General features: G+C 33.6%; 1 protein-coding gene across 2 annotated transcripts in view; it reads left to right on the top strand.

Moving 5' to 3' along the window:
- Positions 1–6,353, top strand: part of LOC128247408 (uncharacterized) — a 60,371-nt gene extending 54,018 nt beyond the window's left edge. For both annotated transcript variants that reach the window (XM_089349503.1, XM_089349501.1), the window contains one exon: positions 4,014–6,353. The gene's annotated coding sequence lies outside the window, so the exon portion shown is untranslated. The remainder of the gene's footprint in view (positions 1–4,013) is intronic.
- The last annotated feature ends 667 nt before the right edge of the window (positions 6,354–7,020 follow it).

The following is a 7,020-nucleotide window of genomic DNA, read 5'->3' on the forward strand; positions in this document are numbered from 1 at the left end:
TATAACTAACAGAACTTTCATAGATGTAAAGAAACGGCTTGTGAGCAGAAGTCATGGTTGAAAACATTATTTATTGTTAATGATACGAGTTTAAATATCAATTACATTCATATGAAGATGATGTATGAGGAACTGTGTCAGCAATATTTTGGCTTGGTCTTTCAATGCCGTCGAAGGATAAAATATTTCATATATATATATATATATATATATATATGCACACAGTCACACACACACACACACACACACACACACACACACACACATATATATATACATATATATATACACATATATATACATATATATGTACATATCTATCTATATATATATATATATATATATATATATATATATATATATATATATATATATATATATACACATGTATGTCTATATATGTGTGTGTGTATATGTATATATTTATATGCACATATATATATGTATATATATATATATATTTATATGCATATATATGTGTGTGTGTTTATATATATATATATATTTATATGCATATATATATGTATGTGTGTGTGTTTATATATATATATGTATATATATATATATATATATATATATATATATACAGAGAGAGAGAGTGAGAGAGATAGAGATACTTACATATCTATACATAGATATTTACATCTGTACATTTATATATATATATAAATACACACACACACACACACATATATGTATGTATATACATATAAATTTGGAAGCTAGAAATTATGGTATCTCTATAAACAAACAGTCTTTCAGCCAATGTGTGAGTGTGTGTGTGTGTGTAGATAAAGAATTGCTAAAGGGGTGACAGTGGTTGAAAAATATTTCATTGTAAGAATACAAACACATGTAAATTCTTGGAAAGCTCCAAAGAACGTTAATGAGCTGAGCTGATGCTTAACAGACATTTCTTGGTAATAAGCATATCAGAGATAAATATTTCATTGAAACAAATCCAAGTCTGTCACATGCACCATATTCCTAAGAGTCTAGTTATCTACTCATGATTTTTGGATGTATTAGGATTTGTAGAATTAAATGTCTCAAAATATATTTCTCTCAAATGCCTCTAATATTATTCTTAGTATGGTTCATATCAAGTTTGGTTGTGCTGTTCCTTGATATTTTGTGCTAACTCATTCTTGATGAATGGCTGGAATACCCTTCAATAAAGCTGCTATAATGAAGAGTGTGACCTCAATAAAACCAGCACTATCCAGCCAAAATAATCTACCTCTGTTGTGTCTGGGGAGAGTCATTCTCGTTTGGTGCCTTATAATTTAACACATTCACCAGTAAAATATCCACTTATTTCTTTTTTTATTTTTCTAAAATTTTCATTGCATCTTGCAACCTTTTCAATAGTTTTGAAATTTTTAATGCTTCAACACACAAACTCACATAAAGAATCTTGCAAACCAAATCCAAAAATGAAATATTCTACTTCTGTTATCTTCAAACAAGCTAGAGCCTGCCTCTCACACTTGACCTACAATGTCATTCTAAAAATAAATAATCTCATCATTGAACTGTTCATGCTACAAGAAAATGTATACTTAATTCAAAACAATATGAGTAAATAAGCACTACGCTGGTGGCACGTTCGTGATGGTAGCACGTAAAAAGTACCCACTACCCTCTCAGAGTGGTTGGCATTAGGAATGGCATCCAGCTGTAGAAACTCTGCCAGATCAGATTGGAGTCTAGTGTAGCTATCTGGTTCGGCAGTCCCCAGTCAAATCGTCCAACCCATGCTAGCAGGGAAAGCAGACGTTGAATGATGACGATGATGATTTGACAAAATAGAGGATTAAGTTGATGTCAAATGATTCTGAAGGTGATGGTATGTGATTAGGTTCAAACAAATATATTTGTGAATAAATGTTAGGTATAACATATTTTGTATATACAGCCTACTTGAGGGGGGGGGGGTGAGTAAATGAATTCCCTATCTTGTTCTGAAGTCAATTCTCTTTATTTCTTTCTATTGGTCTGTCTCTCTTTCTGGAAGAAATTGATTGGGAGTTAGTGTTCGATAGGAATATGTTCCACACACTCTAAAAATGCACCGGACCCCAGGGTGGATCTATGGTCTCATAAGGCCGTGGTTTTACACCTGGGTCATTATGACAAAAAATCAGTACCGAGGTTGCCTCTATGTGTTTAAATTAGATACTAGAAACAACAACCGAATTTTCCTCCTTCCGCATTCCTAGATATGCAATGTCTTGTAAGACAGAATGATCAAAGTAGGAACATTTTTGATCATGGTTTCGCTCATTCAGCACTTATCCATGTTCAAAGAAGTACAAGGCAGCATACTAACAGAACTGTCTTTAATTATGTATCTGCTGTATCAAGACTAACCTAAAGCTAAACTACTGTAATAACCATTATACACTTGTATTGAAACAAGCTCTTACCGAAAGAAAATATTTACAAGTGACCAAAGATGTGTTGGATACCGAAACATCATCAACTGTAGTTGAATGATGTTATTGTGTTAAAGAACAACAATTGATCACAGCTGAGATTGGAAAAACTGATAGCTCAGATCATACATGCTTCAAAAATTTGGTGGGAAATGTACATAAGTTAAAATTTATAAGATAACAGAAGATGAATTTGGAAGCTGTTCCTTATTACAATATTTGAGGATGTTAAGAAATACATTTCATTGATGTTATGAAATATATTTATTTTCTTTTGACTTTCAATCCATTATTTCATGTTGGATTGATTCAAAGTTATCTATTGTTCTATAAATTACCATATTTGACTATGAATTCTTTTAGAATGCGAGCCTAACATTAAGCATTCAACCTTGAACCGAGAGTAGAATCATGAATCACTGGTTGTTATAAACAATACAAGAAACCAACAAATCTTTATATAACAGTTCAATATAACTGTTGTTCGTAGCATTCAGCTGAATACACCCATATCATCTGCTAAGCTCCCAAGTAAACCTTTATGTGGCTGTTCAGCTTGGTAAGTATAGCAGCCAAATCTCTCTTAAACAATGCCCTATTTTTCAATAAATAAAGGAATAACACAAGATAAATGTAGTCCTAGATATACCATGTCTGAACAAAGGCATGATGGAATCTTTTTGAAAAGATCTGCTCAAATATGATTCACCTGGGGCTGAATATCAACCACAACAACCTAATTCTAGGTCCTCAATGTAGGTTGACTGTGTATCAGTGTAGGTTGACTGTTTTCTCAGTAAGATTGGCAGTTGCCTATTCACATCTTACTTCTCAAAGCAGCCTCTAGCTTTTAGAATGCTCAGTGGTGATACAGATACTACAATGTAGTTCATTCAACACTCTAATACAGTGGTTCTCAACTGTTTTTTTTTTTGTTATCAAGGGACCATTTTTATTCCTATTTCACTCTAATGGACCTTCACAGCCATTCGATGTTTAACCATTTTGTTACCAACCCAGCTGAAACCAGCTCTGGCTCTGTAGTACAAATGTCTTGCTTTCATAAGTTTTGAATTAAAATCTTCCACCAAACCTTAGCCACTGTTTATGTTCCTAACACTAGCTTAATGATAACTAAGTTATTTTACTAAATTCTTTGTAACATTTAAAATTAATTGAAAGAATCACAGAGCACCTCAACAGAAATATGGTAACAAAAGGATTAAAATATATAATTGAGAAACAATTCTTAACCCTTTCGATACCAATCCGGCTGAAACCTCCTCTGGCTGTATAGTACAAATGTCTTGTTTTCATAAGTTTTGAATTAAAATCTTCCACCAAACCTTAGTCACAATTTATGTTCATAACACTAGCTTAATGATAACTAAGTTATTTTATTAAATTCTTTGTTATATTTGACGTAATTGAAACACAGTATCTCAAGATAAATACAGTAACAAAAGAGTTAAAACAGTCATATTATATTTTTATAATTAAATACTATTAAGAATTATATAAACGAAATTGTTAAAATATTTTGTGAATTTTAGAAGTATAACCAATTTATTGCAGATAAATTTTAACAAAGAAATTTTATATGGACCCCCAAAGGCCATGTGGACTCCAGTTGAAAACCACTTCTTTAATAATTCTGCCAATGCAATGTCCTGGATCAATGATGTCTTAACTCTGAAAGAATAAAAAATAAAGTTGGTCTTTTTTAACAGCAAATGTACCGTGTACATGAATTTAACCAATGAAGTAACTGGAAAAAGCAGAAGGAAATTATGAAAAATTAACTACATGGAAACATTATTACTGACTGCTTAACTTGCCTAGCACAACACCAACAGACATGGAAGGTTTTGCTGTTGCAACCTGTGTTTCTTTATTTTGTATGTTTAATTAGCCTAAGTGATTAGTGTCAGGCTCACAATCATGAGGTTGTGAGTTTGATTCCCAGACTGGGCAGTGTGTTGTTCCATTGAGCAAAATACTTTATTTCATGTTGCTCAAGTTCACTCAGCTGTAGAAATGAGTTACCTTTCTTTTGGATAACATTGGTGGTGTGAAGAGCAGAGGCTGGTTTGCATGGGTGACTACTGGTCTTCCATAAACAACCTTGTCCCAACTTGTACCTTGGAGGGGAACTTTCTATGTGCAATCACATGGTCGTTTGTGACCCTTTACAATGACTGTGTTGATGAAGCACCAAACTACTGCCCACATAGTTGGTTCTGATTTAGGTGCTATGTCAACAATTTTGAGGAATGGTGATCAGTCAATCCCATTGACTCCAGTATTTCACAGTTACATTATTTTATCAACCTTTGCAGTTGAGACAAGTCTATAGGATTTGAACACACCAAGAATTGAACACAGAATGTAAAGAGCTGAAAGAAATGCCATTAACAATTTTGTTCCATTCTTTGATAATTCGGCGAATACACTTAATTCTTCAGTTCTATATTTAAAAGATGAGGAATTCTGTACATTATTTACAGTATTTACATTCAACAGATATTTGTCCTCATCTCGTTTGTTGTTAACAACAAACAAGAAGAGGACAAATATCTGTCGAATGTAAATAATGCACTTAATTCTTGTTCTTGTTCCAGTTTACCTGACTTGAAAAAGAACCCATTCCTACTTGATAGTTTAATGGTCAGTGTTAGGGTTTGGTAACATCCAGCTAAATGCAGGCTATTGTTTTTAACAAATAAGTCGTGGTACGATATATGCCATACCATGCCACAGTGGAATCATATGGGCTGCTGTTGTGATATGCAATACATCTGGAGCATTTGTAGAACTGGAAAACCCCTTCACTATCCAGGTCGGACCTCAAGTCAGTTTCTTCCTGAAACGGTCAGTCAGACAGAGATAAAAAAAAAAGTGGCGGGGAATAATCACCATCAGTACAGGATTGGTAAGTTGTTTACTGAACCCCCACCCACCTACTCCCAAAATATTAAAATTAAACAACACAACCAACCACGATTTGAACTCAGAAAGTAAAGGTGACTGTGTGGTAGGTAGCTTGCTTACCAACCACATGATTCCGGGTTCAGTCCCACTGCATGGCACCTTGGGCAAGTGTCTTTTACTATAACCTCAGGCCGACCAAAGCCTTGTGAGTGGATTTGGCAGACGGAAACTGAAAGAAGCCTGTTGTATGTATATATGTTTGTGTGTCTGTCTGTCTGTCTGTGTTTGTCCCCACAACATCGCTTGACAGCCAATGCTGGTGTGTTTACATCGCCGTAACTTAGCAGTTCGGCAAAAGAGAACAATAGAATAAGTACTAGGCTTATAAAGAATAAGTCCTGGATCGATTTGCTTGACTAAAGGCTGTGCTCCAGCATGGCTGCAGTCAAATGACTGAAACAAGTAAAAGAATAAAGAATAGAAAAGAAATACCACAATATAGTCTAAAACTCTGCTGGTTCAACAAATGACACTGCCTGGTTATTATATATGTAAAACGGTGGAGGTGCAATGACCCAGTGGTTAGGGCAGTGGATGCGTGGTCATAGGATCGCAGTTTCAATTCCCAGACTGGGCGTTGTGAGTGTTTATTGAGCAAAAACACCTAAAGCTCCACGAGGTTCCAGCAGGGCTTGGTGGAAACGCCTTTGTACTCTTTCACCGCAACCTTCTCTCACTCTTTCTTCCTGTTTCTGTTGTACCTATATTTCAAAGGGCCAGCCTTGTCACATTCCGTGTCACGCTGAATCTCCCCAAGAACTACGTTAATTTCATGAGCACGTTAATTTCATGAGCAGGTTGTTCCGTTGAATGGATCAACTGGAACCCTTGTCGTCATAACCGACGGAGTGCCAACCATATGTAAACCAATAGAAACAAAACAAAATTTGATAATTTGATACTAAATTATTTGTAGAAGAGAAAAGATGTGAAAACTTGTTCTCTTCTATATGGATCCATTTTGTATTCTCATCTTTTGCATTTATTTATTCATTTTCTTTTTTTTTTGCTGGATGTAAGCATGCTTATACTATGTTGTCCTACATTTAATTCATAAGTGTAAAAAAGAAATAATAATTTCAAGAAATAAGTATTTCAAACATACAGATGCTATTTTCATTCTTTACTACATCTTAAATCTTTTTCTAGATACATTTATCCATTGAGTTAAAACAAATACTAAATACTTATCTTTTTAGTTTAAAATAAGTATGAGAATGCTTGTGTGAGAGCGAGAGAGTGAAAACGAGAGAGACTTAGATGCAATTTATAATATCTAAACGTTGCAGCATGCTCAATTGTAAATATATATATTTTATAGTTATTTTGAGGGTTAGTTTGAAGAAAAATTTTTACAATTTGTATTGAATGAATGATCTAAATTTGCATACATATAAGCTACTTTAATCTTCTCTTTTAAGTAAGGCAAATAACTTGTAAATCAATGTTTTTTCATCTTTATATGTTACGTTCCCAATTTTAGAAAAATCTATTACATTTCCAAGTATTAATATATTTTATCTTGTGTATAAGAAGCATGAGAGAGAAAAATAAAAGAAGAATTTTTAACTAAATTTGTTTTCATTTTGCT

This window comes from Octopus bimaculoides, chromosome 3, assembly GCF_046866305.1.
Source record: "Octopus bimaculoides isolate indiv1 chromosome 3, ASM4686630v1, whole genome shotgun sequence".
In the NCBI taxonomy this organism is placed as follows: domain Eukaryota; kingdom Metazoa; phylum Mollusca; class Cephalopoda; order Octopoda; family Octopodidae; genus Octopus; species Octopus bimaculoides.